General features: G+C 34.6%; 1 protein-coding gene across 10 annotated transcripts in view; it reads right to left on the reverse strand.

Annotated features, from left to right (window-relative positions):
• ATF7IP (activating transcription factor 7 interacting protein) overlaps nt 1–12,052 on the reverse strand; it is a 114,883-nt gene that overhangs the window by 62,195 nt on the left and 40,636 nt on the right. The window contains exon 2 of one of the 10 annotated variants that reach the window (XM_060413381.1): nt 11,169–11,237. The exons of 8 other annotated variants lie outside the window; for them this stretch is intronic. The gene's annotated coding sequence lies outside the window, so the exon portion shown is untranslated. Of the gene's footprint in view, nt 1–4,701; nt 4,804–11,168; nt 11,238–12,052 lie in introns of those variants that run through there. One more of the 10 variants, XM_042247507.1, reaches the window with a different exon arrangement.

The following is a 12,052-nucleotide window of genomic DNA, read 5'->3' on the forward strand; positions in this document are numbered from 1 at the left end:
TGAGCAAATTGAAACTCTCATCCAATGGCAATGGGACTGTAAAATGGTACAGCTGCTTTGGAAAAACAGTCTGGCAGTTCCACAACATGCTAAATATTACGCATTAAATTAAATCTTTCCTCTTTTTTATAATGTATTCATGTAAAGCTATAAATTTCCCTCTAAGCGCTGCTTTAGCTGCATCTCACGTTTTAATGTGTCATATTTTTCACCGTTCTATTAAAATATTTTCTAATTCCCATTGTGATTTCTTCTTTCATCTGTGAGTTATTTAAAAGTTTATTTCTTTAAAAGGTAGTAACATGCAACTATGTGAATAAGCTCTTTAAAATACACACACACACACATATATATATATATATAAAGTCGATTTCATTAATAAAAAAATGAAGCACTGTAGATTTACAAGTAAGTCACTGAGCACTGCAGATTTTAGGCCTAATGAAGATGTCCACTTGAAAAAAATAAATTAGCACCCTAAGACATAATTTCTCAAATTGTAACCTTATTTGAATAGGGGTCTTTGCAGAGATAATAAAGTTAAAATGAGGTCATTAGGTTGGGTCCTAATTCCATATGATGAGTGCACTTATTAAAAGGGGAAAATCTGGACACAGACACATACACATGAGAACACGGCTAGGAGAGAAATATGGAACAGATCCTTCCTTAGCTTCATCAGTGAGGGCATGGCCCCCTCAACACCTTAATTTCAGACTTCTAACTGCCAGAAATGTAAGACAATACAATTCTGTTATTTAAGAAAAAAAAAAAATCTTTTTCAAGCAATGTGATTTACCACATAAACAGAAGGTAAAAATAAACAACAGATCATCTCAACACAGAATATTCATTCTACAAAATTCAAAACTGAGTCATAATTAAGCTCTCAGAAATCTAACAGAAGTAAACAACTAAAATCTAATACAGGTTATCTACAAAAGAAAATTGCAAATATCATACTTAAAGGTAAAATAGATCAGAACTAAGATAAGGATGTTCTCTATCCATGTTTCTCTGTGGGTTAACATCTGGCCAGTTCAGATTTGGTCCTAGAAAAAGACAATGTTGCCACTCTACAGTGGAATAAAACAAACATCCTTTTAAGGACTAAGATATACAGGAATCATGAATATTGCTTTTAAATGGATATTCACTAAATATCACCATTACTAGTACGAATGATGCTAGGATATACTTGCTTGGAGAAGGGAAAAAAGCAGCTCTGAAATCCAGGAATTTAAGGTTCAAAGCTCAGTGTTATTATAAATTGATCTGATGCTTATAGCTAAGCCATGTTGGACATAACCACCTCAGCATTTAAATTAGACAAGGTCACTGTGCAACCCAGCAACACATAAATTATAAAATATCTTCCCCTCTTGACTAAATAAGTGATGGTTACACTTTTTTTAATCACTTGCAGTTTTATCCTCACTGTAGTTTGTCTTCCTTACAGAAAACAGTTACTGAGATAGTTACTGAGCATAGAACTGCTCCTCCCCTCACCCCACCACTTTCCGATAGTACCTAATCCAGAGTAAAGTCTCCTGCCTCAAACCCTTCCTGCAAAACACAACCTATACTATAAATAAACCCTTTACCAGGTTTTTTTCTAATATCCTCCTACTGATATGCCTCAGTTTCCCCCATAGTGAGTATTCTCTCTCACTGCAACAAATAATAAACCCAACTTTTCATTTACAGGTATGTTCCTGATATCCCATCGTTCCTCTAGCTGAAAGGCACAAAACTATGGCCCAGCCTATTTGCTGGAGGCCAATAAAGCTTGAGAACCAACCATTTTGTCACAGCACTTCTAGATTGCAGTATAAAATCTGCATTCATACTCTTACTGTAAGCCAACTACTTATATTTCTTAGTCTTCGTAGGTTTTTAGGTTATACAGCTGAGTAAAACTATTTATAAAAATTACCTTAAAATGAGAAGAAACGTCAAAGCAAAATTATCATAGCACTATTTTTAAGGATTATTAAATGCAGCTACAATTTAACTTCAAAATTTTCGCCACCTACAATCCATTTTAAACTCACACTTATTGAAAAATATTCTGCAAAGAAGATACAATGCAAGTTTTGTAGACATTTTCCTTGCTGACTCCAAACATAAAAATGATTAAATTTATAGTACTAGGGGTGTGGTTACCCTTTAAATATTTTCAAATACTGAACTGCAGTTCTTCTGGATTTTGACATTGTAACAGCCACATTTCTCAGTTGTTATATACATAACTGGTCGCTGTTGCCAGATGCGTTAAAAACAAACATTCTTCCTTTTTAAAAACCATATTTTCGTAATTTTTAGTAATTCCAGTAAGAACATGAATTCTGCCAACAGAAACATGTGCTTGAGTTCTAACTCTCCTATGTACTTACTATGTGACACAGGGCAAGTTACCTAGCATTTCATTGTTTAATATCAGCCACCTTAAAAAGGGAATATCAGTACCTGACACAGAGGTTGCACTAATGATTATGAGATTCTATACATTAAGTGTTTGGAAGGCACTTGGCACTCAACAAATATTATTGTAATTGTCTATGGATATTCAGGATGTTTTTAGGCATACAGAATCTGAAACAAGTTTCTCTTAAATATTTTTGGTAGTTTGTATATGAATTAGAAAGTCTACCATGCACTCATCATGTTTGATCAATGTTAACTGCCACCAAGTAACATTTAATAAAAATAAATGCTATCAAAGCAAGCTGGTTTTATCAACAAAATTGCCATCAATACAGTAAAATAAAAGACTATACAAAGAATTACAGAATAACTACCATCTATACCCACAAGGGCGCACACTACAGCCATTTACAAGATTTTTTAAGGGTTCTAAGTAAATATAATAAATAACAAAGCAAGAAGGAAGTAGCATGAACAACCAGTTCAAACTAGTTCAGCCATATCTATGCAAACCAACCAGCAGTAAGTTTTTTAAAATCTATTTTGCATAAACAATGTATATTTAAGAAAGACACAGGAGAGAAGGGTGTGTTACCTGCAAACAAGTCTCCATTACTATATGACTGGAACAAAACATTTCTAAAGATCATTTTAAATATCGTCATCTGGAACTGACATATCATTCACAAAACTATACTACAAAAGAAATACTACTTTTTTAGGTGGCAACACTACAGTTATGAAGCTCTCACAGGACTGCAATTTATTTTCATAGGAAAAGCACTTATATTTTACAGCAGAGTGTCTGCCATATCTAGAAGTAAATGTGTAAAATGTAATGAACTACTTTCTCCTGAAAACATTTTTCATAAGAAAGATAGTAAGAAAAAAATGTTTTAAGTCCTTAATGTTCAGATTCAAGAACTGTGGGGAAATATCACCACTTAAAAAAAAATTTTTTTTTTCTACAGCATTAACAAGAATTTCACCTTTACTAAAGGAATTATATTTAAATAATCAAGAAGGGTGTGTTACCTGCAAATAAGTCTCTATGGCTTGGGATTTTTTTTTTTTTTTCAAATTTTGGATAAATTATTTTTAAGGAAAGCCCAATAAGCCTCTTCTTTAAGTGAAACCATTATTTTCTTCTCTGCTTCATCCCCCTCCACCTATTCCTTTCACACTCTTTTTTCTAGCAAAGAGATTATAGCTATGAAACAACAGAGAGAAGTATTACCCAAAGCTGTAATGTCTTAGCCTACAATCTGCCTGCTCAAAAAGCTCAAGAATTTAAGTGGCTGTTCAAGAGCCGTTCACAAACTCAGCCAATCAGCAGCCAGCATTCTGATTCCTGCCCAGCAACAGGAGACAGACAATAAGGTCAGAAAAATATAGTTAAAACCTGGATTTGCAACACTTCAGTGAGGTTCTTTTGTCTGATAAAAGCAATCTAGAACATAATTGCATAAAATTCTAAACTTATAATATACACAAAATATACCACATAAATAAAATAGGATAAAAGGTGTAAATCTTATTTATCTTCATTTAAAGAATGTTTCCAGAAATATAAATCCATGCCCTACCTGGGGAATGAGTCAAATATGGACAATACATAACAAGAACATACGTCTCTACACAATGGGTTGGAATCTGCAAGATTCAACTGTAAATTTCTTTTTAAAATTCCATAGTCTTTAACGTATATAAAACATTTATACTAAAAATCCAGCAAAATCTTAAATCCAAATAACTAACAAGATTATTTTCATACCCATCTATTCCTATCGTTATAGATTTCCAATTCCAAAAGTTAATTGTATTCTGGACCCAAAGGTTAACTATGGGTATCATTATAAAGTGTTTTGTTGTCTACTGCACTGAACTGACTTAGTCTGATTCATTTAATGAAATTAAAATGTGATTCTTAATAACCTGTATTAAGTGTTGTAAGTACAATTACTATATTCTTTTCACCTTAACTGCCTTTGGCAGCAGGTTACAAAAAGGTTATGAGCTTTCCCCTTTTAAAGAAGTAAAGCAAATATATATACTACATAATAAATATTCGTATAAATTGAAGGGAAATTTTTTTCTTTATGACATCATTCTAGTCCTTTAAATATAAAATTATAAAATAAAAACAGGAAATCTGTCATCAGAATATTTTTTCTCAAATTCACTACCTATGAGATTTTTAGTAGTAAGTTTTTAAAATAAACTTCATTTTTTCTCTTTCAATTACAGATGAACCTTGTAATTTTTCAAACATACCCAAGAGGGAGCTTGCTGCAGCCATACTCTTAGTTTATATAATCTCACCATAGGAAAAATAAATCAGCAGCTGCTTGAATGCTTCAGTCTTGTGAGAGAACTGAAATTCACTGTTTGATTGGCTTAAAGCCATAGCTGCCTAGACCAATCAGACATCAGCATCACAAACCTTGCCCGGCAACAAGGGAAGCAGATGAGGGCAAGTGCTCTACCAAGAATCCAAACGGGGTAAAATTAAAGGTGAACGATGAAATTGACACATATTTGTAACATACCCCCAGATTCTTATTTCAATAACAGGTCCATAGCAGGGTTTTCCTGATTAAATAAACAAGGATCTATACTACTGCTTTCCAAGAACTGCTTTAACTAACAAAACAACAGGAAGTACCAAAACTGTTGGGTCAAAGCGCACAGACACATAAACACTATATTAATTCAAAGTATGGATATGTGATGAAATATATTTTAAAATAAAATTTTAGCAAAAACTTGCAAAATGCTAAGCAAAGCCATTTAAGTGGACTTGACATTTCTATCTTTGACAGTTAAAGATACTCCAATTAAACTCATGCTTTTAACTGATAGTACTATAACATTATTCTGAAAAACGGGATGCTGAAAATAATTTTTCAGATTTGAGTTTATGTTAAATGGATTAAACAAACATTAGTCAGTAGGCTTGACTAATGATGGCTTACTCATAAATAATCACTTTATGCTGAGGATTCCTAGCCTCTGTAGAAATGCAACTAAGTTACTGTGCTAAGAATGCTATTCTCAATTGAGAACTGCATGATTTTACTCTGGACTTCTAAATTTTACTTGAGAATTCTGCAATAGTCCTGAAAATAAAATCATAAAGAATAATCACTCTGCTGCATAGTAAATGTTAATAATCTGCATACTGTTTACTGTTCATTAGGGAAGACTGGTGAAACTGCAAGTGAAATGATTCATCCTCTTGATATTTATCTGTGCAGATTTAATATAGTTTCTAAATTTTTATCTTAAATACTAGATATCTTGTCAACTTTGTCAATAACTATTTTTCTAAAACTGTAGTAAAACATAATCACTACTCCTATTAAAACTTCCACAAGGATTTTCATCTTGTTTCCAAACTTCTCTTGAAGTCACTCACAAAGCACTGGCAATATTTACTTGAGAATCCAGAATCCCTTACAGTTCAGAATTCTTCAATTCTACTATGCTGTGGTTCTTCCCTCAATTGCAAAAAAACCACTACTGCATTTAAAAAAAAAAAAAAGGAAACTTTAACTGGTGGAAATCCGTTCCTTATCTAATAATATTCATGAGTTTGGTATGGTTTCACAAGCTAATAATATTTGATGCAACAAATAACCCCTTCAGCCTCTCGGCAACCTCATGATATCAGCTGAGATATCAAAACATATAACAGGATATCCCTTAACTAAATGTTTAGAACTAATCAGCAATAAAGGAAACAGAAGTTTGCTTTACCAACAATCCCTTGGACAAAGCAAGAGCAAATCAATATTGATTAATAAGCACATCAGAACAGTCACTACAGTCTAATTTGTTGCATTCACTGATATTATTTCGAAGAATACTAGAATAGTCTACATGAAAAAATGCAAATGCAAGATACCTTAAAATAACTTCTTCCAGTGTATTTCGGGGATCATTCTGTTACATATGCAAAGTCAAATTAATTGACCTGATCCAACAAACTCAACTATGGAACAGACTTATTAAATTACATCCCCTCAGAAAATTAGCCAGTTATCTGTCAGGGCCCACTGGCTTATCCAACTCATCAAACTCCACCTGGGCAGCAATGAGTAAAGTTACAGATGGCTATGTATTTTATTTCCTCAAGAATTTAAGAACCACTTGTCAAAAATTTTTCACACTTTACTTGGATGAATTAAAATACCCAGAATGATTTAGGAGGGCACGATGAAAGATGTAAATCCTTCAAATGATAGGAAATAGCACTTACTTTTCTTATCAACTCAATCTAAGGAGAAAGGACGGAGAGCTTACTTTCTGTGTCAGTCAGCTTTCACTAGGTAATAAAGCAGTAAGGAAAAAGATGTTTTTTTACTGGCTAATAACTAACAATCTTCTTCATTCTAGGTCATCAGCTGAAGAAGCAGCAAATGCTTCCCCAGCCCCCACAATTCCAGGTCTTGTGGCATAGAGAAAAGCCCATAATAACTGAGTAAAAAAAGCCCACAATGACAGAACCATACAATATAGAATAGATTTTAAAGCTTTTTCGTAGACACATTATATGCCACTTTCACTCACAGCCCATTGGCTAAACCCAAGTTAAGAGGGTAGAGAGAAAAAAGCTCTCATGGGGAAACATTTCAGGTCACATGGCAAAATGCAGGGATAGGTAATCTTACCAAAACAAGAATAACAGTGAACTATATAATTTACCCGTTGGAGTAGGAAATGGCAATCTACTCCAGTATTCTTGCCTGGAAAATTCCATACACAGAGGAGCCTGGGAAGCTATAGTACATGGGGTTGCAGAGTCAGACACAACTGAGCATGCATGCACATATAATCCACCATAACTCAAAATACATTATTATAAAAGCTCGGCAAAACAAAGATTTCTAAACTAACAAAACCAAATCTATTCTGTGTCCCAACATTAGCATAATAGTTGTCACAGGATAAATCACCCAAACTCTCCTGATTTCATGTCGCTCAACACTAAAACTGAGGAGGTTAGACTAGATGCTTGCTAAGTTTGATTCTAGCTTAAATTTTGAATAATTTTACTAAAGTCTAGCTATACTGATGTTCTTTTATAATTAATTTTTCGTTATTAAATACAGAGAACATGCAGCAAGATATAACCTCTAATAAAATGAACATATGTGTACCCATCATCCAGATTAGAAATTAAAAACAAAGCCTCCTGTATAATACTATCAGATAGCATGCTACTCCTTCCCCATCCCAACTCCTTAACTCAAAGATAAGCATAATCTTCAATCTGATGTTCATTATTCCCAGGTATGTCTTATACTTTTTTCTATATTATAAACTCCCCATTTTATTAATGAAACAACCCTCCTTAAAGGAATAAAGAAACTGACACTTATCAAGGGGTAATTATATGTCAGACCCTATACCAAGGCATATTTTTTCCCATTTAAGTGACAAGTTATACAAGTTCAACTTTACATCTGAAATAATACATCAATAGCCACACTACTATCATTCATTACATGGATAATAATTAACTTAGTAAAGTAAAAAGACACTTGATTCAGCATGAAATTGCTTTCTTTGCATATGTACACTTCTTACGCATTTCATCCTTTAAATTTTGCAACCATGGGGGTCTTCTAGTGTTCAAAACAATAAGCAATAAACTATGCTGTATTTGCCACTATTTTCTTCTCTCTTTGAAAATGGAAAAGTCATTTAATATAATCGCTAAGGCCTGTTCACACAGTGAATGAGTTCTGACTGTTACACCCTCAATTTCATCAGCCTACAGACTGGTTCACATATTAGCTCCAACATTATTACCAAGAAGCTCTTAAACATCCAAGTATCTTTTTAAAAGTAACTTTTCATTAAGTCATCCAAGCAAGTAACAATAGAACTAGCTCAACAAACCACAGGGAATTTCCTCAATCTGATAAAGAGCATCTAAGAAAAACCCATAGCTAAAATGGCAACCCACTCCAGTGTTCTTGCCTGGAGAATCCCAGGGACAGGGGAGCCTAGTGGGCTGCCGTCTATGGGGTCACACAGAGTCGGACACGACTGAAGCAACTTAGTATAACATACTTAATTGACAAAGACAGAAAGCTTTCACCCTAAGATCAGAAACAACACAAAATGTCTGTTCTTACTACTGCTGTTAGGCACTGACTAGAGGTTCTAGCCAGGACGATTAGGCAAGAAAATGAAATAAAGGTCATGCACCTTGAAAGGAAAAAAGTGAAACTGTCTCAATTTGCAGATGATAAAATCCTATGTACAGATAATCCTAAGAAATCCATCAAAAATTTTACTGGAACCAGTAAATGAGTCTAGAAGGTTGCAACATATAAAATCAATATATTGAAAAATATAATAAAAAACACTTGCAAAAAACAATTTCAGAAAGAAATCAAGAAAACAGTTCCATTTACAAGAGCATAAAAAGTAAATTTAACAAAAAGTACAAAACCAATACTCTAAAAAATTACAAAGTGTTGAAGAAATTAAAGACCTAAATAAACAGGACATCTTATACTCTTGAATCAGAAGTCTTAACATTAACACGTCACTACTCTCAAAATTGATAGACTGATTCAAGGCAAAGCCCTATCAAAATCTCAACTATCTTCTTTGCAGAAACTGACAAGCTGATTCCAAAACTCATGGAAATGCAAGAAATTCCAAATAGCCAATATGGGGTGGGGGTCGGGGGGAGAGACAGTGAAAGACTCACACTTCACATTTTCAAAACTTACTATAAAGCTACAGTAATCTTTACAGTGTGGTACTACTGGGGCTTCCCAGGTACCTCAGTGGTAAAGAATCCACCTGCCAATGCAGGAGATGCAGGTTTGATCCTTAGGCTAGGAAGATCCCCTGGAGGAGGAGATGGCAACCTACTCCAGTATTCTTGCCTGGAAAATCCCATGGACAGAGGAGCCTGGTGGGCTACAGTCCATGGGGTTGCAAAGAGTCAGACACAACTTATCAACTGAGCATGCACTACTAGCAGAAGGACAGACATAGAGAGCAGTGGAATCAGTTCAGTTCAGCTCAGTTGCTCAGTTGTGTCTGACTCTTTACAATCCCACGAACTGCAGCACGCCAGGCCTCCCTGTCCATCACCAACTCCCAGAGTTCACTCAAACTCACGTCCATTGAGTCCGTGATGCCATCCAGCCACCTCATCCTCTGTCGTCCCCTTCTCCTCCTGCCCCTAGTCCCTCCCAACATCAGAATCTTTTCCAATGAGTCAACTCTTTGCATCAGGTGGCCAAAGTACTGGAGCTTCAGTTTTAGCATCATTCCTTCCAAAGAACACCCAAGACTGATCTCCTTTAGGATAGACTGGTTGGATCCCCTTGCAGTCCGAGGGACTCTCAAGAGTCTTCTCCAATACCACAGTTCAAAAGCATCAATTCTTTGGCACTCAGCTTTCTTCACAGTCCAACTCTCACATCCACACATGACTACTGGAAAAACCATAGCCTTGACTAGACGGACCTTAGTCAACAAAGTAATGTCTCTGCTTTTCAATATGCTATCTAGGCTGCTCATAACTTTCCTTCCAAGGAGTAAGCATCTTTTAATTTCATGGCTGCAATCACCATCTGCAGTGATTTTGGAGCCCCCCAAAATAAAGTCTGACAGTGTTTCCACTGTTTCCCCATCTATTTGCCATGAAGTGATGGGACCAGATGCCATGATCTTCGTTTTCTGAATGTTGAGCTTTAAGCCAACTTTTTCACTCTCCGCTTTCACTTTCATCAAGAGGCTTTTTAGTTTCTCTTCACTTTCTGCCATAAAGGTGGTGTCATCTGCGTATCTGAGATTATTGATATTTCTCCCAGCAATCTTGATTCCCGCTTGTGCTTCTTCCAGCAATGGATTAGAACAGTCAAAATATATACCCTCACATTTATGGTTAAATAATTTTTGACAAGAGTGCTAAGACCATTCAATGAGGAACAAACAGTGTTTTCAACAGATAGATAGTGCAGAAACAACTGAATAGCCACATGCAAAATAATGACTTTTGACCCCTATCTCATACCATAAATAAAGACTAACTCCAAATGGGTCAAAGACCTAAATCTAATGGCTAAAATTTTTAATCTTAAAAGAAAACAGATATAAATCTACATGACCTTAGAACAGTCAATGATTTCTTATATATGTCCCAAGATTAACAACGGAAAAAAAAAAAAAACAGCACCTCATAAAAATTAAAAATTTTTGTGCTGCAAAAGTCACCATCAAGATAGTGAAAAGATAACTCACACAATGGGAGGAAACATGTGTAAATATACCTGAAAAGAGACTTGTATCTATTAGACTATATAAAAACTGCTATGACTCAATAATAATAAAACAACCCAATTTAAAAATGAGCAAAAGACTTGAACAGATATTTCTCCAAAGATAAGCCAATAAGCAACAAACATAAAAAGATGCTCAAAATCATTAGTCATTAGAGAAATGCCAATCAAAACCATAATTAACACTTCACACACAACACAATGGTTATAACCAAAGCAGAAAATAACAAGTGTTAGCAAAAGATGGAGAGAAATTGGAATCCTCATACAGCTGATGGGGCTGTAAAGTGGAGCAGGTGCTTTGGAAAAGAGGCTGGCACTTCTTCAACAGTACTGCTATAATAATCTAGCAATTCTACTCCTAGGTATACATATCAACAAGAAATAAAATCACGTCCATGCAAACACTTGTACATAAATACTCACAGAAGCACTTCTGATAACCTCCTAAAAGTGTTCTATTCATAACAGCCATAGTCCAGCATAGTCCAGTAACTGATAAATAAAATGTGGTATATCCATTAAAATGAAATATTATCTGGCTATAAAAAGGAATGAAGTACTGATAAATGTTACTTCATGAATAAACCCTGAAAACATGCCGAGTGACAGAAGCCTATCACAAAAGGCGACACACTGAGTAATTTTATTTATAGGCAAATCTATAAAGACAGAAAGCAGATAAGTAGCTGGCTAGTACTGGGGGTTGGGGAAGAAATGAGGAATGGCTCCTGACGGATACAAGATTTCTTTATAATGTAATAAAAAACATTCTAAAATTAATTGTAGTGATGGTTACACAACTGTGTGAATGTTTTAAAAACCAATGAGTTGTATACTTTAATCATGTGGATTGTATGGCATGTGAATTACATTTCAATAAGCCTGTGATTTTTTTTTAACAGCAAAACTAGAGTTGAATAATTTTTCATTTGTTTTCAACCTATGACTTTTACTGAGTCACACTTTCAACATAGACAAAGCAACAAAAACAAAAAGAACTGAGTATTGGTTCCCACTTTAGGAAATTAACACTTCTAGGTCAACAAGTATACCTGTAATTACACCAGTATACTTCTATAAAAGGCAATATGTAGAAAAAAACAACAACCTTGTTCTCCATGTGTTCCTCTCAGATAAGCCAGTTATTCTTTTCCCCCTGTCCTAAATGGGACATAATTCTGTAGTATGTTTATCTCACAGGATGTAATAATGGGCATGAGAAGATAAAAGAACAAAACAAATTTTACCAACAAGAAAACAGTACTGAGCATGGTGCAAATGAACACTCCAGGTACATACATGAATCA

Source organism: Ovis aries, chromosome 3, assembly GCF_016772045.2.
Source record: "Ovis aries strain OAR_USU_Benz2616 breed Rambouillet chromosome 3, ARS-UI_Ramb_v3.0, whole genome shotgun sequence".
In the NCBI taxonomy this organism is placed as follows: domain Eukaryota; kingdom Metazoa; phylum Chordata; class Mammalia; order Artiodactyla; family Bovidae; genus Ovis; species Ovis aries.